General features: G+C 46.5%; 1 pseudogene; it reads left to right on the forward strand.

The window, feature by feature from the left end:
* Nucleotides 1–7,368: 7,368 nt before the first annotated feature.
* On the forward strand, nucleotides 7,369–21,856 carry LOC110743608 (annotated as a pseudogene).
* Nucleotides 21,857–24,104: the final 2,248 nt, after the last annotated feature.

Raw genomic sequence — 24,104 nt, forward strand, 5'->3', positions numbered from 1 at the left:
CTGTAACAGGTCCATCTGTGCCATGGCACGGCGAGATGAAGTGGAGAACCCATGTGGCATTGGAATCTCGGCTCATCGTCTCCACGAAGCCCGCCTTCTGAAGCACGCCAGGGACTCATGGCTCTGGGCTTGTTGCTCAGTGTCATGTGACAGTAAGTTTGGGCCGAGGCCATTCGTAAGGTGAATGTAGTGGCTGACTCTGAGTGGCTTCCATCCAGATTCACAGAGGTTGGGCCGCTCTTCCAGAGAACCTGAAATCAGAACCTGATTTCAGAACCTGAGCTCCGCCAGCTTTTGCCAACAAACACCGTGGTTTTGTTGCTGCTGCTGCTGCTGCTTTGTTCGCTTGTGTTGTTGTTGTTGTTGTTGTTGTTGTTGTGTAATGAATCTTCTTGCCATTGGCTCTTTCTCTGCCTTTATTCTAGGTTTGTACCAGGCACATCTCCAGAGTTGTTGTTCTTTAGAAAAACATCTCGGTTCCAATGAGAAAACAAAGAAAGCAAGCTAGCGTCTTAAAAAGCGAATTCGGAAACCAATCGATTGACCAGATCATTTTCTGGGTGGGGCAGAAGGGGCGGGGGAGGGCCGTGGTGGTGAATAGAGAAGAACTTTTCATAGCTCTCCTTTACAGCAAAATCCAATATGGGTAATCTCTTCCCAAAATATTCATGATGGTCCTAAAGTCACCCCCGAGCCTGGAATTCAGTTTGGTATTCACAAAGCTGTGTATCTTTGGACAGGTTGCTTCCCTTCTCTGAGCCTCAGTTCCCCTATCTGGAAATCTTGTTAGATAGTTTCTAAGATCATTATAGTTCTAACATTCTGTGAATTTAGTGCCTGGCACACACTAAGTGGAAGGCGAGAGAAAGAAAGCAAGGGAAAGGTGAAGGGAGGGAGAAATCAATTTGCGAAAGCTGTCTTTCATAGAGACAAGAACGAGTGTCTTTTCTACCTCCAAGGACACTGCCTCTATCTCCTCGGCACGTGCTGAGTTGAATTGTTGATAATGTAATAAGCTCTGCCTCATTCTCCCTTGAAATACCACCTTTTAGCCTGTGTTGTCACAGAAGAAAATGAGTCAGAGAATTTAAGCAAGAGTGCTCTTCAAAAAGGACATGTAGATGGTTAATTGCAGTCAATTAGACCTGTTGTCTTTGTGGCTGGGTCTCCAGATAAGAGAACCACCCAAAGGTTACTCATCTCTGGCAAGAAAGCCCTGAGCTCCGCCATTTGACAGTGGCATCCAGGAAGTGTGGGAGCATCCAGTCCTGTCTCCAGGGAGGCTGGCTTCTTCATCCCTGACCTCAGCAGCAAGACTTTTCTCCCACCAAGAGAGCGAAGTTCAAGCACTTTCTCCTTGCCGCTGGATAGATGAGACACAAATCATAGTTAAAATGATGGCATGGCAGGGCTGTGGGACAGCAGGAGACACTGTTCTCAGGGAAATGGTTATTTTGGGCATTTTGCAGAATGCTTTGAGGAAGCAACTGCTCCTAAGAATACTGTTATGTCTGAGCTATTTCAGACAAACCCTGGAAAGTTTCTTCACACAGTGATGTCAGTTAGGCCCTATCGACCTCTTCAAATGAAGCTCAAATTGCCTGTTCTAACCCAAGTCCATACCTGGTGGAAATCTAGTGCTACCCCAGATTCCTGCCAACCTCCACGTTATGGAGATTGGCAACCAAATTTATATGTTGAAGTCCCAGCCCCCAGTACCTTGGAATGTGCCCTTCTTTGGAAATAGGTTGCTGTAGATGTAATTAGCTAAGGTACAGCCGCATCCGAGTAGGATGAACCCCTAATCCAATGTAACTGCCATCCTTATTAGAAAGAGAAATTTGGAGATTGCCCCACCCCTCGAACCCACACAAACAGGGAGAATGCCATGGGAAGATGAAGGCAGAGATTGGGATGGTGCTGCTGCAGGCCAAGGAATGTTAGGGACTGCCAGGAGCCCCCAGAAGCTAGGCAGGAAGCATAGAACAGTTCCTTCCTCAGAACCCTCAGAAGGAACCAACCCCACCAACACCTTGATCTCAGACTTCCAGTCTCCAGAACTGTAACACCATAAATTGTGTTGCTGAAGCCACTGTCTTACAGTTTGTGGTATTTCGTTATGGGAGCCCTAGCGAATTGATACACTCTGCCCCTACTGAGGAGATGGTGTGATGGGAGCTTTGGTTCTCCAGGACCCGCCGCCGGAGCTCTGCCTCTTTCTGTACCTGCTCGACACAGAAGTCAAACTGGGCTCCTCTTTGCCTGACCCACTGCTGGGCACTCACATGAAGCACAGGTGAACTTACCAAATGTTTGAGGGGGATGCAAGTCAAGGCCACTCCTGCAGTGCACACCCTCCATCATCCCTGATGACTCAGACTCTCCTCCTTCACTCTCTGTTCCCAAAGCTCCTGGAAGCTCAAATTCCTTCTGAGCTTGCTCCATATATATATATATATATATTTTTTTTTTTTTTACAGAGCAGTTTCCCATATCCTCTGAGAATTTGCCACCTGCTGCCACCCAGCCCCTGAGGGAAGACCCCTTGCTCCAAAGCTCTTTTCAACATATTTCTCCAGGCAGAGCTATTTTCTTCCTCATTGTCACAAAACTTTTTTTAAAAATTAAATTATTGTCACTGTCATTAAGACAAAAAAGATACTGACTATATTAGTTTTCTATTGCTGCGTAACAACTTACTACATATTTAGTAGTTTAAAACAAACACACCCATGTATTTTCTTACTGTTTCTGTAAGTCCAGAAACCAGGCACCACTTAGCGGGATTTTCTGTTTAAGATCTTCTCAAGATAGCAGTCAAGGTGTTGATGGGCTGTGTTCTCATCTGGAGGCTTGATGGGGAAGATTTCACTTCCAAACTAACTTGGGCTGTTGGCAGAATTCATTTCCTTGTGGTTGGAAGAGGGAAGGCCTCAGCATTTTGCTGGCTGTGGGCTAGAGGGTGCTCTCAGCTCCCAGAGGCAGCTTCTCCTTGCCATATAGTCTTTCCAAGATGGCTGTTCACCTCATTAAGCCAGCAAAGAGAGTCTCTGGAGTGAGTCAGTTAGCAAGACGGAAACTTTCACAATGTAAGGTAATCATAGGAGTGACATTTCATCACTTTTGTCATATTTTCTTGGTTAGAAACCAAAGGTCCCACCCACACTTAAAAGGAGAGAATTACACAAAGGTGTGAGAGTTAAGGATCACTGGAAGCCATTTTAAAATCTGTCTGCACGTGACAATGCAGCAGGTACACTCTGCTGCTCCCCGGCAGCCAGCCCACCCCCCAGCTCCAGGGGTAAGCCTGATTGGTCCAAAGGCAACCCATGCTCTTTTCCATGATTGGTTTAGGAATGAGCATGTGACCCATCTCCAGCCTATGATGTGAGAAGTATACTGAGCAACTTCTTCAGTGTTGTTGCTCCTAAGACAGAACTAGGAAAAATGATGGTTTCTTTTCTTCCTCAGGATGTTTTAGTGTTTAGATGGAACCCTGGATCTGCAGCAGCCATCTTGCTACCAACTTGAGGGTAAAGCTAGCCCTAAGGATAGCAGACTGGAAAGATGGAAGAAACATGGAAGAAACCTGGGTTTCTGATGTGATCATTTGGCTGCTGAATCAATTGTACCTAAAGCTCACTCTGTTTTACCTTGAGTTAGGGTTGCCGTTGCTTGCAGCTAAATGCATCTTCTTTTTTTTTTTTTTTTGAGACGGAGTCTCACTTTGTCACCCAGGCTGGAGTGCAGTGTGGCGCAACCTCAACTCACTGCAACCTCCACCTCCCAGATTCAAGTGATTCTTGTGCCTCAGCCTCCCAAGTAGCTAGGATTACAGGCGTGTGCCACCACGTCTGGCTTATTTTTGCATTTTTGGTAGAGAAGGGGTTTTGCCGTGTTGCCCAGGCTGGTCTTGAACTTCTGGACCTCATGTGATCCACCTGCCTCAGCCTCCCAAAGTGCTGGAATTACTGGCAAGAGCCACCACATCCAGCCTAAATGCATCTGAATATAACATGACTCTCCTAGAAAAAACCTGGAACCCAGAGCACCTGAATAGAAAATCTTAATTATATCAGTGAGGAGTAGTCAACTTCGCCAAGTTTCCATTGAATATAAAAAACTGTAAAATAATGTCAGTTCTAGACAAGAACTGAAAAGTAATGTCAGTATTCTACAATGTGTAATTCATAGTTGCTACATGTAATCAGGCTTGGCCGGTTGTTTCCAGGAAGACAGCACCCTCATTTCTGAATAAGGATGACCATTTTCCACTAATCCAGAGGTAAAATAGTCATTGTAACTGCACTGAAATTTGCTATATCAAGTGAGACATGAAGGTAAATGTCATTGGCTCAGAAGAATTAGTCTTTTCCAGTGTTTAAAAGAAGGGAGAGAAACTAATGCCTATTGTGTGCCTTCAAAGTTTCTGCAATGTGCTGGTATCCACATGTTTCCAATTATTCCTCACAACACCATGCAAAGGTTATTTTGCCTGTTTTGCTGATCAGGGAACTGAGACTCACAGAGTGACACCACACCCATCAGTATTTCAGGTTTTTGGGGAGAGTCCAGAGAGCAAGGGGAAAGCTGCTAATTGCTTGTTGGTTCAAGAGAAATGTTATCTCAGTAGACTAATGTATGGACTTTCTGATGTCAGAAAATGCAAACTATGTAGCGTAACCTGTTTGCCATTTTTTCTTTGTATCCGCAAACTGACAGCAAAATGTATTGCACAAGTATTATAAATCTGTTCAGTTCAAGTGCCAGAGAACATTTACTATGCTTCCTTCATGAGGTAATTCAAAACTTTGTTTTTAATATTTATTGAGTGTTTGAGTAGGCAAACTGCTGTGCCGTTCTATGGGGAATTTCAGATGTGTTGTCTGTGTGTGTGTGTGTGTTTTCTGGTTTTGATTGTTGATATTTTCTTGATTTTTTTTATTTGACAGGAGCATCTTTAGAAATTTATTTATTTTACAATTCATACATACATAGTTCATACATACATAATTCATACATACGTATAGTAAAAAGTTCAGACAGTTTTAAAATATAGTGATGTGTATATCTCCCCTCACCTGTGAGCCCCAGGCATTCAGCTTCCCTCCCTAGACGCAATTATTGTAGTCAGTTCAAAGCTTGTTTGTGCACACACAAACCTCTGTGTATCTCCTCTACACACACCCAGAAGAGCATACTATACATGCCCTAGACTGTGTTATGTTTCTGTAAATGATTACGATGTAATTTATTAATCCAGTTCCCTAATAATAGGCATTTAGGTACTTTTCATGTTTTTCTCAATGTGTAATTATACGATTAAAATTCTTGGGTTTTTTTTGGTTTTTTGGTTTTTTATTAAGACTTTCGCTCTGTTGCCCAGGCTGGAGTGCAGTGGCGCGATATCAGCTCACTGCAACCTCTGCCTCCCATGTTCAAACAATTCTCGTGCCTCAGGCTCCCGAGTAGCTGGGATTACAGTCGCCCACCACCACACCCAGTTAATCTTTTTGTATTTTTTAGCAGAGACAGGGTTTCACCATGTTGGCCAGGCTGGTCTCAAACTCCTGACCTTGAGTGATCCGCCTCTCTTGGCCTCCCAAAATGTTGGGATTACAGGCATTAGTCACGGCGAAACTCCTTGTATTCACGCCTTTGCCCATGTTTGCAGGTATAACTGGGAGATAAAATGCTACAATTGCAGGGTCCAGAAAAAAGCACATTTTAATTTTAATAACTGTAACCCAGTTGCCTTCCAAAGAGGCTGTACACGTTTCCCTGTCTCAAACAGTGGTGAGCATGCCTGCTCCCCTACAAACTCACCAACTCAGAGTATTATCAGGCTCCTCATCTCTGCCAATCTGATAAGTACAAAGGGCATCTCTTGTAGTTTCTATTGCATTTTTCTCATTATGAGATTGAGCAGCCGGGCGCGGTGGCTCACGCCTGTAATCCCAGCACTTTGGGAGATTGAGGTGAGAGGATTGCTTGAGCTCAAGAGTTCAAGACCAGCGAGCGGTGGTTCCGCCTGTAATCCCAGCACTTTGGGAGGCCGGGTGGATCACAAGGTCAGGAGATCCAGACCATGGTGAAACCCGTCTCTACTAAAATAAAATTAGCCGGTAGCGGTGGCAGGTGCCTGTAGTCCCAGCTACTTGGGAGGCTGAGGCAGGAGAATGGCAGGAACCGGGGTGAGCTTGCAGTGGCGAGGTCAGCGCCCTGCTCCAGCCAGGGGACAAACAGAACTTCAAGATGCTCTAAAAAAAAAAAAAAAAAAAAGAGATTAAGCAGCAGACAGCCTTTTTTTTTTTTTTTTTTTCTGAAGAGTCTCGCTCAGTTGCCCAGGCTGGAGTGCAGTGCGATCTCGGCTCACTGCTGCTTCGGCCTCCAGTTCCGCGCCTCAGCTCTCACCTCAGCAACTGGGAACTGAGTGCCTGCGCCAACTAATTCCACTGTATTTACAATGAAACGAGGGATTTCACCGTGCTTCCAGGATGGTCTGGATCTGCTGACCTCGTGATCCGCCCACCTCGGCCTCCCAAAGTGCTGAGATTACAGGCGTGAGCCACCGCGCCCGGCCTGACAACCTCTTTAAAAGTCTTATTTTGCTCTGTGTTTTAATCTTAAAATACCCTAAATCCTCTTAGAAGTAGGTAGGGTCAGATCTTCAATCTGGATGGATTTACATAATGGGTCTATGAAAGGGATAGAAAATTAGTCAAAGCGGGGTGAGGTGGGGGAATCATGCTAAGTCAAAGGCCTCCCCCTCAGGGGCCCCTAGCCCACCCCTGATCCCTCACCCTTTGCAGAGCATGTCCAGAGCTGCCACTGCCCTGTGCCTCCACCCCACAGCCCAGGGCGACACCCTGACCTGGAAAGTCAGGCCTCTGGACCTCCTCAGGGGAGCTCAGGGATCAGATGGGCCGATGGAGGTTACTGTGGCTGGGAGCACTGGGTCTTGAGCATGTGGGTGGACCTTTCCCGCATCCCCTGACCACGTCTAACCACATGGCCTCTCCACTTTGATAGCGGCGAGAAGAGTAGCCTCTTGCTTTTGCATGTTTTCCTAATCACAGCGTGCTTTCTTGTCTGCTATTTCATTTGACTTTTTTCAACCAGCCGCTGAGGTGGAGATTATTAGCACACCCTTTACAGATGAGGAAACTGAAGCCCAGAGAGCTTTGGCAACCTGCCCAAGGTCACACAGTCAGTGAAGGAAAGGGCTGAAATCAAACCAGGCCTGCCTGACTGCAAGGCAGGATCTTATAGCTGCCTCCTGTGGGTAGGTCCGGGACCCAACTTGTCTCCGTCCTGTGGCTCAGGTGCAGGGAGAGCCTCCCTGGGCCACCTGGGGAAGTCTGACCGATGTGCCAGACCCTCACAGAACAAAGGTAAGGCCTGAGCCTTCCCCCTGGCCCAGGTCTTTCCATGTCCAGTGCATCCCTGAATGCTCCCAGTACTCTGGAAAATGGGGATTCATGCTGCCATTTTAATTGGAGCCCAATCTGTTCTGACTTCAAATCTAGTGCTCCTTCTCCATCCACCCACCCTCCCTGAACTATGCACAGGAAATCGAGAGGTTTTCCTAATAAACGAGTCAGTTACTACAGTGCATGTGCTACACAACCACTGCCCGCATTGCCTCTCCCCCCAAGAGGGAAGGGGACTCCTGAGAGGCCCCAGCAGCGTTATCTGGGCAGGGAAAGTGAGTTTGAAGACCTCACACTCCATCTGGACTTTATCAGCTCCTTTCCTGGGTAGGATTACAGCAAACGATTATCTACAGATCTGGAGCCAGCAGGGACTTTGAAGGCCCCAATTGCCAAGGGGGTGGTGAAATGGGGGAAGGGCTGGAGACGCAGGAGATGAAAAAGCAGTGCAGGCATCTTATCTTCCTCCTGAAATCAAACAGGCTGGGCCTGGGCAGGGAGGGAGAGGTACCCTGTCTGTGAGGCTGACAGTCTGTAGCCCTGGCTGGCCACAAAAGATAGAGAGAGAACCAGATGAAGGCCCTGCACTGTCTTCTCCTGATCCTCTCTCCCTCCTCCTCATTTCTTTTATTCATTAATTTATTCACTTCCATCTTGCAGCCTGTTAGTTACAATACCTGACATGCTCTGAGCTCTCCCGCCGAGCCAAGGACTTAGCATCTATCCCCTCGTGTGGTCCTCACCATGACCTTCTGGGAGAGGTGCCAGAATTAGGCCCATTTTACAGATGAGGAAAATGAAGCCCCAGAGGCTAAGTAATAGGATGAGCCTGGGATCATGCAGCTAGTAAATAGTAGGGTCTGGCTTCTCTTAAACCTGCATACATTTATTCTTCCATTTCCCGCTGCCTGCCTGCTCTCCTCTCATAATTCATTTGTATATTCAGTTTTCCATATTCCCATTACTTGTTCATTTTGAAGTTCCTTCTCTTCTTGCTTATGCATTTCTTCTGTCCTTTCCTCCCTTCCTCCCGTCTCTTCCTTCCTTCCATGACCATGTGCGGAGCCTACTGTGTGCCCTGTCACCCTGCCATCAGGACATGGGGCTCCTGACAGATGACTGCTGGGGAGGGACAAGTGAGACCACCTCCTCTAGGGTCAACCTCCTAAAATGAGGCTTTTGGCCTGTGCTTCCCTAGGCCTGATTTGTCCCTGTGTTTGCCAAAAATTCTAGGCTTTGACAATCTCTTTGTGAAGATGTCTCAGCCAAGCAAGTCTTGAGACTCCATTGGTGTGGGAATAAAAATGGCCTGGGGCAGCCACTTCTTGCAGTTTTCCCTAAGCAAGGCTCTTTCTGTCCTTGCTGTTCTGACATCCATTCCTTCAGCAAACATCGATAAGGACCTATCATGGGCAGCCCCTGGGGCCCACTCCCATCCTCTAGCTGTCTCTGATTTCAGACCTCCCTAGCTCTAGAAAATTCACTCCTAGAGGGCAGGGAATTGGCATCAAAGAACCTGTTCACAGCCTTGGGCTCCTTCATTCATTCACCTTTTCTCCTAGCACCTAACACAGGGACTAGCTTAGACTAAAGGCTAATAAGTACAGGATCAAAAGGCAGTGAACCATCATTCTTTGTCACTTTCCAGGAGCTGGCCCACTCACCGCGCTAGACACTGCACTGGATATAGTAGTCCCGCATCATTGTATCACTCTCATTTCTAGCTGGAGAAGTACCCTCCTTTTCTAGGTGCGGTTATGGGGTCGCTGTCACCCAAAGTGCCTGCCACTCACCTCGTAGGCTTGGGTGGGTATGTGATCTCAGCTAGAACAGTCGAGGTCTCCCTCCCTGGACTTGGAATTGTAAGCCAAGTGATGCAGAGAAAGAAAAAACACAAGCCCTTGGAGCCCATCACATCCCATCACCGATGGGTTCTGGCCCTCAGGAGCCCCAGAGAACTCCAGTTTCTGCCCTTTTCCGAATGTGCCTTTCTGTCCACTTCATGGCTGCTCAACATCCCTCCAGTATGTTCCTTCTCCCCTTGGCCAGAAAATGTCTGTTTCCGCGCTTGCAAATGACAAATCCTAAATGATGTCCCAGGGCATGGTTTCCAAGGTCAGCTACTGGAGTCTGACCAGAAATGCTCATTCTGCCGCATCAGTGTCTTGGCTATTGCCTTTTTGGAACTGCTCTGACCTCTACTCTTTCCTTCCTGCAGCACCACCTCACTCAGCACCAGGGAGCTCCTCCAGCAGCACTTCCTCCCATGTCTGCCTTCGCCAGTAAGACTGGACCCACCAAGATGATCTTTCAACTTTGGGTCCAAAGGCCCTCAGTGGATGTAAAATAGGTACATGAGGCCTTGAACTGAACATTTTTTTTTCATTTTACCGTCACCTGGATTTTCCCAGTTTAGGAGCACCTGTTTGTCTTGAGAACATTTGGAACAAAGTGAAAAAAAAATGGACTTTGAAGAGATCTTCAGGTGAATTACACATTTAAGTCAGATTGTCCATGTCTTTGTCCCATGTTCGATAATTCAAGCTGTTAGGAGCCCTCAACTTTGTACATATATTTCCTTCCTATCTCTGTATCTTCATACCTGGTACTTACTGTGGAATTTGAAATGCTTTTGTGACTGTAAGCAAGAAAGACGGGAAAAATACAAGAAGTTAAAGGGGATTGGATGGTTCAGATTTGGTTGATGAATGAGGTGGTTTAGAGGCATGTCTTGTAAGAGATCATTTTCTATGTGCCAGGTACTATTTACGAATCCCACATTATCTTATTAACGCTCGTAACAAGCCTTGGGGATAAACAGATGATCATCGCCATTTCACAGATTAGGAAAGTGAGGTTTCAGGAGTCAGTTGCTCAAGGGTCTCCTGCTAGTGAAAGAGGCGTCTATCCAAACCGTCTGAATGGCCTGTGCATGTGGGAATGTGCCACGCAAGCCAAGGGCAGGGAGGATGAGAAGAGGTGAGCAGAAAGCCAGCTGGGATGAATGAAGGACCTACTATGTGAAGGCCCAGGGTCAGACATTTTATTTTCTTGATTGCACTTCAGCCTCCCAGCAGCCCTGTTTTACAGATGAAGAAACTGAGGCTCAAAGAGCTGGAGAAGGTTGCCCAGGGTCCTGTGGAGAGAAAACTCAAGCTCTGGCTGTTCCACTACCCTGGGACAGCGCCCCCAGGGGGAACCCCACCTTTACAAGGATGCGAAGGTAAGTGAGGACTTGTCCCCTGAAACAATTAGTATACTTAACTCTTTGTTACATATTCCCACTAAAGGTCTGCAGCCCCACCCAGCTTGAATATCAAGAGAGTGTCAACAAAATCTGGCTCGAGGCTCACAGAACCCAAGAAACATGCCAGCCCCTCCACGGTTGGACAGTGTTTCACAAATGTGTCTTTAAGGGCTTTCCCAGGTCGGGCATAGTGACTCACGCCTGTAATCCCAGCAAGCTGAGGTGTGAGGATCACCTGAGGTCAGGAGTTTGAGACCAGCCTGGCCAACATGGCGAAACTCCGTCTCTACTAAAAATACAAAAATTAGGCAGGTGTGGTGGTGTGCACCTGTAATCCCAGCTACTTGGGAGTCTGAGGCAGGAGAACTGCTTGAACCGGGGGGGTGGCGGTTGCGGTGAGCTGAGATCACGCCACTGCATTCCAGCCTGGGCAACAGAGTAAGACTCTGTCTCAAAAAAAAAAAAAAAAAAAAGAAAGAAAGAAAAGAAAAGAAGTAAAAAGGACTTCCCTATCGTCAGAGCAGCAGACAAACCCAGGTGACTCTGAGTCTGCACAGAAAAGGCAAGGGTGACCAAGAGTGAGGAGGTTAAGCACCTGTTGCTTTCAGCTCAGGTCCTGGTCACAGCCCTCAATAAGAACAAATCTCTCTGATTGTTGCAACCTTCAATATGCCTGTGCCTATAGTGCCTGGCCAATAAGAAGTGCTTACACAATAGCTGTTATTATTGTAAAGACGGTGCAAAGAGTTAAGGGAGGCCGGTAGTTCGGCTGAATCTGAGTTGCATCTTGTAGGCCATGTATGTGAAAGAAGGGCAGGCCAGGAGGGGGAACAGAGTGAGTAAAGCCCAGAGGCAGGGGCACGGAAAAGCAGGGAGGAGTTAAGCTTGGGGCAAATATCCTAAATGAAGGGGAATAAAAGGAAACAAAGTTGGCAAGTTGCACCGGGGCCACGTTTTGGAGTTGTTTGAGAACGTGTCCAGTGAGGCTGCATTTAACACCAGCCATTCGCACTCCCACCCCAAAAGCAGGAGTATCACATCCACATACCACATGTGCAATTCCTTACTTTATATCCTCCTTTAAGATAAATCTACCCTCCCTCTTTTTTAAACATAAGAGCATTTATTCTAAAAGGAAACTTTTGGCCAGGCGCAGTGGCTCACGCCTGTAATCCCAGCACTGTGGGAGGCCTAGGCTGGTGGATCATGAGGTCAGGAGTTCCAGACCAGCCTGACCAACATGGCAAAACCCCGTCTCTACTAAAAATACAAAAATTAGCCAGGAGTAGTGGCACATGCCTGTAGTCCCACCTACTTGGGAGGCTGAGGCAGAAGAATTACTTGAACCTGGGAGGCGAAGGTTGCAGTGAGCTGAGATCGCACCACTGCACTCCAGCCTGGGCAACAGAGGAAGACTCTGTCTCAAAATTAATTAATTGATTAATTAAATAAAAGGAAACTTGTGCTCACTAATGGAAATGGAAGTGGCACCTGTCACAGGCAGAGACAAATTGTCAAAGTAAACAACTTTTAAGTCTCACTAGACACTCCTGCCCCAGCAGAATCTGGTGAAAAGCTAGGTCAGCAAATTTCAGAGGCAGTATTAAGCACAAAGTAGCAACAATGCAGACTTTCTTTTTAGGTCCTCAGAAAGAGTAACGGAACATTGAGAAGGGGTGTTAGTCACATCTCCAAACTGCAAGAGGCCAGAAGATAGTAAGGGGTCCTTCAAACAATCTAAAAACCTGAGACCCCAATGTTGGAAAAGAGAAGGAAGGGAATGGGTTAAAGTGCCAGTTGCTCCCTCCTCAGATAGCAGTGCCCTCGACATCCCTAAGATGTCCCCTTCTTCTTTCATCCTTCCCCGAGTCCAGCCTCCTCGCCTCCCCCAGGCTGGCTTGCCTGATTTTGTGAGATGTTCAGCCTGCTTAAAGTGTAATTCTGTATTTCTGATTCTATCTGTGTTCCAGGAGGCATTATCTCTATCTCTGTAATAGCTTCTGAAGCAAAAACATTTTACTGGGTAAAAGAGCAAGGAATGGGCATGACCTGGTGCTGATTTAAAGCAAGATTCCAGGCCAGCCCCAGAGCCCTCTCTAAGCAGCCTCCCTCCTTTCTGCTGTCTAAGAAAACAGCTCCTAATAGCCATGGTATCATATTGTATGTCATATTTACACAGCACTCTGCATGCATTCACTTATTCAGCGGACATCCATTGAGTGCCAATTATGTGCCAAGTCTTCTGGGTGCTGGCAATCAGCAGTGAACAAAGACCCGTGAGGTTCTTGCTCTACTTGGGAAAACAGGCAATAAACTCTGAAACAAGTAAATAAACATGATCACGATGAGGCTACTGAGAAAGCAATGTGGTAGCAGCGTGACGATGGTGTGCCATAGGAGACAGGTGGCAACATCAAAAAGGTAGACTGCCCCCGCCCTCTGAAGAAGTGGCATGTGAGCAAGAAGGAGCCAGCCAATGGAAAGCTCTGAAAGCAGAGTCTTAAAAAAAAGAAAGAAAAAAAAAAACAGGGCTCAAAGAAGATGTCTGCATTTCTGCCAGAGGGGGCAGAAAGAAGACAGTGGTGCTCCGATCAGGGAGACTGTGGAGGCAGTACAGGTGACAGGGAGCAGGGAAATGAAAATTTTCCACTGGCCACGGTAGGTTTGCCACGTCCCTCAGACACTCAAGTGTGTTCTTGCTCTTCTCAACAACCCATAAAGTAAGGATGATCAGTGTTTCCCATTTTACAGACAGGAAAACTGAGGCTCGGGAAGGCTACCCAGGTACATAGGGGCAGTGGTGGGATGTGAATCTACGTTTTAGGATGCTGACGTCGGCGCTCTCCCACCTGCCTCATGCTGGAGCAGTGTCCAGACACAGAGATGGCAATGCAGCAGCTCAAGTGGCAGCTCCAGCACCCCATGTGCTTTTTTTTCGTTCTACATGGGTTTGGAAAATCTCATTTGAGCTAGCGATCGACTCTTAAATATAAGCCTTCACTCAAAAATCTGGCTGTCTATCCTCTGAAAATATTTGAAGACGTGGTCATAGTGGGCCCATGATTTGAATGACAGCAATGGGCTGGAGCAGTATCTCCACCCACCTTGAGAAAGGGATGGGCACTCTGTCTTTCCACAGCCGCCACCTCTCCTGATTGCTTGCCCCAGGCCCCTTCACTCCTCTCCATTGCATTCATGGCCTCCATATCAGCCGGCAGTAGTGGCTTCGAGACCCCAGCTCTCTAGTGATGAAACATGTGGGAAGATCCACAAGGCCCAGCAAACGAGGAGTGACCAGAGGGATTGAGTTACAGTTCCTCCCTAGAACACTTTCCTGCCTTTCTGATGTAATCACTTTGCACAAACAGTAGGAAATGTTCAGAAGAGCTGCTACAAGGCCGTGATTAAGAGGTCAGGCCTGGTTCTTAATTCTAACTTCAGCAAGTCCTATCTGTGGGACGTGGGCAAGTTCTAAAACCTCAGTTTCTTTATCTGTAAAGTGCAAATAATAATAATGCCTGCTTTATAAGTAGGATTGGGGGAAACAGTAATTTAGGTAACGTGCTTGGCACGATGCTAGTTTCATAGTGAGTATCCAATAGATGGAGCCGTAGTTGTCTGTCTTACCTTAGAAAGCAGCTGCTTCTCCCATGTCGTGATGGTGTTTGTGCAGTTCCTCTGGAATTCTCTCCTTTCTTCCTTAGGAGAGTATTTTCTCAATGTTCCTCTTTATCTTTCTCCAAATACAGAGACAAATCTAAGGGGAAAACATCTTCAAACTGGTCCCAGATACTCAGCCTCTTGTCAGTTCGCATTAGGGTTTAAAAGCTCAGTCTCCCGAATATGCCCAAATATAAAGCAATGCCTTCCATTCCTAAATCGAGGAACCAAAAACACATGTGGTTGGACCTGGTTGAATATATAAACTTTGAGGCATGGCAATAAACTAGGCAAAAGGCCCACTTATTCAATGTATTAGCTCAGTTGTGCAATGTAGAAGTAAACAGAAAATTACTTACAATTTTATAATAATATTCATTTAGAGACATCGCTTTTCTCCTATATATATACACATTGCAATGGAGTAAACAGCTTTACTCCATTTTTTGCCACACATAAGGAGGCCGAGGAGGGAAGATTGCATGAGGCCAGGAATTCAAGGCTGCAGTGAGATACGATTGCACCACTACACTTCAGCCTGGGCGACAGAGTGACACCTCATCTCTAAAAAATAAAATAAAATAATTTTAAAATTTTTGGAAACTTTTTTAAGTGTCTGCTCCACAGAGAGCCACATTTTACATTGTACAGTTTAGTTTTTCAGACCTTACTCCTCTCTTCCTTCTGACTGCCCTGAGATCCAGCACTTTTTGCTTCCACATCTGAGGCTGTCGCTGGAAACAAGGTCTCCATCCCATTTGCATGACATGAGCACAGTCGGGATTTGTATTCATTCTGCGGGTGTGTGTATATTCGTGCTCTCCACAAAAGAACCACTCAGCATTGCTTTTTCAAGCCGAGCTTTAAAAGGCTTATTTGCCATGACATCCAGCACTTGTAATTTGAGGTCATACCCCGAGGAAGAATTGCTAAATCTGTGTAAAATGTTTCTGACTCCTTTTCTTACAGATTCTGTCAGATTATCTCTTTAAGAATTCTAAACCCATGTTGTTTGAGGTGGTTTTAGGCTAATGTACATTCCCCAAACATTTCTTTGCTGTTCAAAATAAAGCAATTGAGAGAGTTCTCGGTAAAAACGAGGCACTTTGCAAGAGCTCAATACAAAAGACAACTCCCTCTTTTCTAGGGGGTAATTTTGAGAAGGATAGAAAAAAAGAGTGTTCTCTGTAAGCCTCTGTACAACCACGGGAGCCATTTGCTGAGGGCCTATGTGTGCAAGTGGTTCTCATGTGCTCTCCACCTCCTCCTCATCCTCCCAGGGGATGAAACGAGGCCCAACAAGTACAAGAGACAGACCATGTCAGCTCGTGACAGAGCAGGGATGGAACCCAAGTCTGCTGGGCTCAGCCCACTCCCTCCCTGCTGCCGACTTGACCTACTCTACTTACATTAAGCCAAGTGCTGGGCTCTGATTGTACGAAATCAGACAAGCCAGGACCCCGGGTTCAAGGAGCTCCCAGACCTGCTGGGGTGAGAGTGGAGGCAGCAAGGATGGAAGTGCACAGAGACAAGGGTGGCCAGGCCTGTGGGCATACAGGCAAGGGAGGCTGAGTTCTGGGGAAGTAGGAAGGAGGGGCTGTTCAAGCAAAGTTCGGAAGGACGAAGCCGTGTCTGTAGCAAAGATCTGAGTCTGGAAGAGCAGAGGGTGTTTGGGAAGCCGTGGCAAGCACAGGGCAGGGTAGTAAGAGATCATCAGTGACCCATCAGGTGGCCCCTGTGGATCATGCTCAGGAGTCTGGATACCTTCAGGAGAGTCTCTGCTTGGCCCCGGGTAGGATTTGGACACTTCATTTCATGCCGTTTTTCCAGCTGCAACTCCCAGACCCAGCCTCTCCCTCCCTTGTGGCTCAATGTAACGCCGTGTCTTGTCCATCTCCCCAGCTTCTTCCAAATCAGGCACAAACTTTCTGAAGAGTTCCAGCAAGCAGAGGCGAAGGCTGTACTCATATTTGTTTGTCTGTAGAAGTGATTCCCTGCCCCCCACCCCAACACCGGCATCAAGTCTTACACACATGCACGCAGTGAGAGAGAGCTAACCAAAAGGACACGTGAGTAAGCAGACAGACAGACACAAACCCACAGACACAATCACACACACAGAAACAAGCACGTAATAAGCAAATAACCAGAAGATGCCCAGAAGAACAGTCAACAGACCCAGACACAAAAACACACCCACATTTATACAGAAGCACACAGGTGGGCTCTCTCTCACGCCCTCTCTCTCACGCACACACACTCACACTCACTTGCAAAATATACAATAGAAACTGGACCAAGGAATCCTCCCAACTTCTCCACCTATCCATTTCCATGACGCTCTTCCACCTTACCCTAGCCTTTCTTCTTCCAACAGAAATTTCCCCCGCCATCCTCACAACTGACTCTTCACACCTTTCTGGAAATGATGGTGCAGGCACCCTGTATGCCTCCGGGAGAGGAGGGGTCATTCTGAGCTGGGACACCCCAGGTGGAATTGAAGTGGGATAGAAAGTGTGGTTTTCCCATAGAAATACAGCCTGACCCCCAGATCTGGAGAATCTGGACTTTGCCCTCCTGGAGCTGGGTGGGCAGCATTGCAGGCTCTCCCAGGGCTCCGCAAAATGTACATTTTGGGGAATGTACGTTAGCCTTGGGAGAAATTACTCCCAAGCTTGAGTAATTTCTGGGGCCACACCTTCACACTGATCCCAGGGGACATGGCCGAAAGACCACAAGCAAGCTGGACAAACTGGTCAAAATGATGATTGGTTGGAAATGAAAATCCTCGTTTCCTATTTGTCAGCTACTACTTTTTTTTTGTTTGTTTTTTGAGAAGGAGTCTCACTCTGTTGTCTAAGCTGGAGTGCAGTGGTGCAGTCTCGGCTCACTGCAACCTCCGCCTCCTGCGTTCAAACGATTCTCCTGCTTCAGCCTCGTGAGTAGCTGGGAATACAGGCACATGCCACCATGCCCAACTAATTTTTGTATTTTTAGTAGAGATAGGGTTTCACCATGTTGACCAGGCTGGTCTCAAACTCCTGACCTCAGATGATCCACCTGCCTCGGCCTCCCAAATGCTGGGATTACAGGCGTGAGCCACCGTGCCTGGCCAACTGTTACTCATTTTGATGCATCAGTGGGTGGTATGGCAAGTGGTTGGACTTCTTTAAGAATCTCAACCATGTTTCAGGGGTTGTTTCCTCTTTGGGAGATTAAAGTTGTTTATTTCTAATCTATGTTCAGGACATTACTCCTACTTATACTATTTGTAGCCAATATTAAGAACATACTTCATTCACTTATTTTATTCATGCATTCATTCAACAAATGCTTACTGAAAGTTCAGTGATGGGTGTCCTTCTAAGTCCCGGATGGGCAAACAGGTATGAACAAAGCTGACAAAGTCTATCTCCTTGGGAAGCTCACATTTTGGTGAGAGAAAGAGAGCATCAAATAGATATATAAATATTTAATATCATGTAGTAAATGCCATGAAGAGAGGCAAAAAGATAGAGGGAGAAGGGGTATGACCTCAGAGAGGGCAATCAAGGAAGGCCTAGATTAGGAGAGGGGAAATTGAGCAGATGCTTTCATGCACTGCTGGGATGCTCCTCAGAGGGGACGAGATGTGCAAAGGCCCTGAGGCAGAGCAGCCTTGGTGTGTTGGAGAGCAGTGAGGAGATCAGAGCGGGTGGTCCACAGGGAACAAGGGAGAACCAAGGCAGGACGTGAGTCTGAGGAAGCAGCCGGGGCCTGAGAGCACAGGGGCTTGTGGACCACAGTCTCAAAAATGATGAAAAGCCGTTGGAGGATTGCAAACCAGCACGATCCCATTCAAATTCTAAAAGGAGCAACTCTGGCTGTTGTGTGAATAGCCTGGAATGGGAAGTGGGCTGGGAGTGGAAGGACAGCGATCACTTGGAAATACATCACAGGCCTCCCAGTAAAAGTAATGAGAGAACACCCTAATGTCCACCCAGAAGAATTCACCAAAACAACCTGCAGGCCAAAGAAGAGACAAAGTGAATGTCCAACAACAAAGGCTTGTTAGAACACATCCAGTGTTGGCTGGGTGTGGTGGCTCATGCCTGTAATCCCAACACTTTGGGAGGCCGAGGCCGGTGGATCACTTGAGGTCAGGAGTTCGAGACCAGCTTGGCCAACATGGTGAAACCTCATCTCTACTAAAAATACAAACTTAGTCTGATGTGGTGGTGTGGACCTGTAATCCCAGCTGCTCAGGAGGCTGAGGCAAGAGAATCACTTGAACCCAGGAGGTGGAGGTTGCAGTGAGCCGAGATCACAGCACTGCACACCAACCTGGGCAAAAAGAGTGAAACTCTATCTATAAAAAAGAAAAAAGAAAAAAAAGGACACATCCAATGTCCACAAGAGAAGAATCATTGATCACTGCTTACTGAGGATCTGTTATGTGCCTGGGACTATGCAAGAAATTTTAAAGAAAACATCTCACTTAACTTTTACAATCACCATTCAAGGTAGGTATAATTATTCCCATTTCACAGACTGGGGAACAACTTTAATTTTTTTTTTATCCCTGTTTGAAAACATTTTAAAATATCAAAAAGTCAGAAAAAGTAGAATTGGACTGAAACAAATGAGATATTTTAATGTTAAAAAATTAATCAAAAGACTAAATTTTTTTAGAGACAAGGTCTCACTATGTTGCCCAGGCTGGTCTTGAACTCCTGGGCTCAAGCAATTCTTTCAACTCGGCCTCCCAAAGTGCTGGGATTACAGGTGCGCCTGAAAAATTATTTGAGCTTTGTCTTTTAGTTTATTTCCTAAGGCAAATGTAATGCCCTCTCATCTCAGAAACAGTAAAATAGAAAGAAAGCAAAAGAAGCAAAGGGAGCCCCCACAGTCCCACCTCGCTCTCCATCCACTTGCAGTCCTTTGGTACGGATGTCACCGTGCGTGCCTTTTTTTTTTTTTTTTGGTGAGATGGAGATTTACTCTTGTTGCCCAGGCTGGAGTGCAACAGAGCGATATCGGCTCACTGCATCCTCTGCCTCCCAGGCAAGCTATTCTCCTGCCTCAGCCTCCTGAGTACCTGGGATTACAGGCATGTGCCACCACACCCGGCTAATTTTGTATTTTTAGTAGAGACTGGGTTTCACCGTGTTGCGCAGGCTGATCTCGAACTCCTGACCTCAGGGGGTCTGCCCGCCTCTGCCTCCCAAAGTGTTGAGATTATAGGAGTGAGCCACTGTGCTCGGCCAGGATGTCACCATGCCCTTTTATTGCAGATACAGTGCTTTTCAAAAATGAGCTCATGCTGGCCAGGTGCGGTGGCTCACGCCTGTAATCCCAGCACTTTGGGAGGCCAAGGTGGGTGGATCCCAAGGTCAGGAGTTCGAGACCAGCCTGGTCAACATGGTGAAACCCCATCTCTACTAAAAATACAAAAATTAGCTGGGCATGGTGGCAGACGCCTGTAGTCCCAGCTACTTGGGAGGCTGAGGCAGGAGAATTGCTTGAACCTGCAAGCGGAGGTTGCAATGAGCTGAGATTGCGCCTCTGCACTCCTGCCTGGGCAACAGGGCAAGACTCTGTCTCAAAAAAGAAAAAAAAAAAAAAGAGCTCATGCTATGTATAGTATTTTGTGAGACTCCATAATTCACTTAAATCACCTTAGTAGGAGAGATTGTCTCAAGCATTTTCTCTTTTCTTGGCCATTTAAGTTGTTTTCTTATTAATGAACAGTTACTGTGTCCTAAGATTTCCCATTACAATGAAGAGCAAGAAAAAATTATTGAAAATAAATTCAGGCTGGGCGCAGTGGCTCACGCCTGTAATCCCAGCACTTTGGGTGGCTGAGGTGGGCATATCACGAGGTCAGGAGATCGAGACCATCCTGGCTAATACGGTGAAACCTCATCTCTACCAAAAATACAAAAAAATTAGCCGAGCGTGGTGGCGGGCACCTGTAGTCCCAGCTACTTGGGAGGCTGAGGCGGGAGAATGGTGTGAACCCAGGAGGCAGAGCTTGCAGTGAGCCGAGATTGTGCCACTGCACTCCAGCCTGGGCAGCAGAGTGAGACTCTGTCTAAAATAAAAAAATAAATAAATGAAATAAAATCAATTCAAACTACAGCTGAAAGACAATAGAAAATCTCTGGAAAACTATGGAAATGCTTTGCATAGAGGAAGACTAATCTGCAGGGTTTCCAGTGCTCACTACTGGGGGTGTTGCTTTGCAGTGGTATTTTTGCTGGGGCTAAGTTGTTCTTAGCTTTCTTCCAAATTGCATGTTTGTTCGAATTCACTTTGGTCAAGTAGTTTTTTTGGCTAACTCATATAAGCATTAATTAAAAATCACCAGTATTTAGCTTTGAATATGTGTGCTCTAGCCCTAGTCCAAGCCTTATTTTAATGAATCCTCCCAGTAATAGCGGAGCAAGGTCCTGGTGGCCTTTCCCATCTGATGGAAATGGACTCAGAGAGTCAGGGTGAGGAGTTCATAACCCAAAGTCACCTGGCTGGGAAGTGGCAGAGGCTTGAGTCTGAGCCCAGACCATCCTGGATGCATCTGGGTCCTTGCCATTGTCCCTGGCCTCTCCCTCTCCTGTGAACCTTAATTGCTAGTAAGGGAAAGCTAATAGCAGGCTTATAATAAAATCTTTACTGATTCTAAAACCTTTTTCTTCTTCGGCTACAAGAGATATCCAGAAGCGTAACTTCAGTTTCTGCATTTAGCAACTAATTTGTCTATATTAAAAAGGTCTTTATAGGAGAAGCCGGCAGGACTGGGCGCATGGGTGGGGACCAGAAGCCGGTTGTCGTGAGAGGTTTTCTCGCTCTAGGGAGAATCTTCAATCAATCCCTATATCAACAGACACAGATGTTTCCCTTTCTTCATGTGATGAAGATCAGGGATCCAAACTTATTCGAAAAGCCAAAGAGGCCCATTGGTACCCATTGGAATGGCAGGTTTTGCAGCAATTGTTGCATACGGATTACATACACTGAAGAGCAGGGGAAATACTCAAATGTCCCTTCATCTGATTCACATGCATGGGGCAGCCCAAGGCTGTGTTGTAGGAGCAATGACTGTTGTTATGGGCTATTCCATGTACCAGGAGTTCTGGGCCAAACCTAAGCCTTTAATGAAGAGATGCTGCCTTGGTCTTGCTGCAGGAGCTTGCTTTAGGTAGACGCCTCATTACTGAAGTGACGTATGAGCGTTGAAAATAAACGAATTTGTATGGGTTTAGATGGTAACACGGCATTTTGAATGTTGGCTTCCTTTCTTGCAGGCTTGATTTGCCTGGTAACCGAATTACTAGTGATTAGTTTACTAACTAGGTCATTCAAGGGAGTCACGTTGACTTAAAAGAAACATGTCACCTAAATGCACTTGATGGTGTTGAAATGTTCACCTTCTTAAATTGTTAAGATGGGCCGGGCGCGGTGGCTCAAGCCTGTAATCCCAGCACTTTGGGAGGCCGAGACGGGCGGATCACGAGGTCAGGAGATCGAGACCATCCTGGCTAACCCGGTGAAACCCCGTCTCTACTAAAAATTACAAAAAACTAGCCGGGCGAGGTGGCGGGCGTCTGTAGTCCCAGCTACTCGGAGGCTGAGGCAGGAGAATGGCGTAAACCCGGGAGGCGGAGCTTGCAGTGAGCTGAGATCCGGCCACTGCACTCCAGCCTGGGCGACAGAGCGAGACTCCGTCTCAAAAAAAAAAAAAAAATTGTTAAGATGAACTTGGTTCTAAAGAAGATAACAAGCCAACCCTGTAGTATTCCCAGTTTGCTGCAGAATCTCACCTATTTTGGATGTTATATAAGCGTCCTATTTGCCCCAGTTAATGTAACTTTTTTCTACCTGTTTTGTGGACTGGCTGGCTCTTTAAGAACTCTGTCCCAAAAGTGCATGGAATATAACTGGTAAAGCTTCCCACAACTGACCATATATACGTGTGTGTTTAAACCAAATCTAGAAAGCTTACAATAGAGCTGCATGATAGCAGTATTTATTAAAGAATCACAATTGTAAACATGAGAATAACTTATAGATTCTAGTTTAGTTCTTTGGTAATTGCAAACTATATTTTTGCTGCTGTTACATTAGAATAACTTTTAAATGTCATCTTGAAATAGAAATATGTATTTTAAGCGCTCATGCAAACGCAAATGAACACTTTTTAAGTGTGTGCATTGCTGATTTTTCCATAAAAATTGTAAATATTAAACTGAACACCTATAATGGATTTTATTAATGACTTATGAACAAGCTGGTTTGGTCAGACAGTATACCCAAACTTCTATATACTACAGAATGCTATTTCACTTGTGAAATTCTCTTGTCTAACTTGAATTTACATTCCATGGTGATAACATGGTATATGTATTGTTATTAAAGTAAATGACCGGCCGGGCGTGGTGGCTCATGCCTGTAATCCCAGCACTTTGGGAGGCCAAGGTGGGCGATCACCTGAGGTCAGGAGTTCGAATTCAGCCTGGCCAACATGGTGAAACCCTGTCTCTACTAAAAATACAAAAATTAGCCAGGTGTGGTGGTGGGCATCTGTAGTCCCAGCTACTCGGGAGGCTAAGGCAGGAAAATTGCTTGAACCCGGGAGGCGGAGGTTGCAGTGAGCCATAATGGTGCCACTGCACTCCAGCCTGAGCGACGGAGCAAGACTCCGTCTCAAAAAACAACAAAAAAGTAAATGACCATATCAAAAAAAAGGTCTTTATAGTAACGCTGTGGTGCTAGATAGAGTGTGTTTTCATTTACGTGCATTGTCTTGGTTTATAATGTGAACTGTCATGGGAAATAATAAAAAATTACATATTAATAAAAGGAGCAAGCAAGAAAAAAAGAACCCTCAAGTGCACCAGAACCATTCATTGCCCCACAGGAAAATTAGTTCAGATGTAAACTGGAAATCTGGGAAGGCCAGCAGTGTGGCGGAATGCACCTCTAGAAAGGGAGTATACCATGGAGGCCAGGCAGGGCCATGGAGTACAACCCGTGCTGGGCCGGGAACCAGGACACCTGAGCTCCAGCCCCAGCGCAAGTCATTTCACATGGGTTTTATGGAGTTTCTTGCTCACTTGTTTCTTGGTTTATTGCACAAGCATGTGCTGGGTGCAGCCTCTGGATCCTACGTTGGGCAGGGGGAACGCTGAGATGCCAGGGGCACCCCACATGGCCCTGCCCACAAGGAGCCTGAGGTCTAGAACAGAGACAAGCTGCAAACAATGAGTGCAGTATGATGTGCTTGCTGGATGCTGAAATTTATCCCTGAGGATACTGGAGTTTCATGAGAATTGTATAATTTATCATTTCTTTTGATGATAATAAAAACAATCTTTTAGGTATCATGAAGAAAAAAAGTCTTCTCTTCAGGAACTGTGAGGTCGTCCATGACAGGGTGACAGTCTCTGCAAGGTTAGGGGCAAGGGAGCCGGGCATCAAGGAGAATTTCTCCACAGCAGTGACCAGTGCTTTTGAGCTGGGTCGGGCTGTGTGAATTGGGACTCAGTGACTGGAGTGATAGGGAGAGAGGAACAGCAGGCCGAGCAGAGGGCACGGCGGGTGCCATGGCAGAGGGCAGCAGGCTGTGCACAACATGCACCCATGGTGAGCGCAGTTCAAGGATCCCCATCCAAAACAGGTGGAGGGGAGTGGGTATAGTCACTGTGCAGAACGTGGGTCACCGGGGACCTTGTGTGCTGGGCTGAGGGCTAACTCCACTCTACAGTGGGTAAAGCCGAGCTTTGCTC

This window comes from Papio anubis, chromosome 5 (assembly GCF_008728515.1).
Source record: "Papio anubis isolate 15944 chromosome 5, Panubis1.0, whole genome shotgun sequence".
NCBI lineage: Eukaryota > Metazoa > Chordata > Mammalia > Primates > Cercopithecidae > Papio > Papio anubis.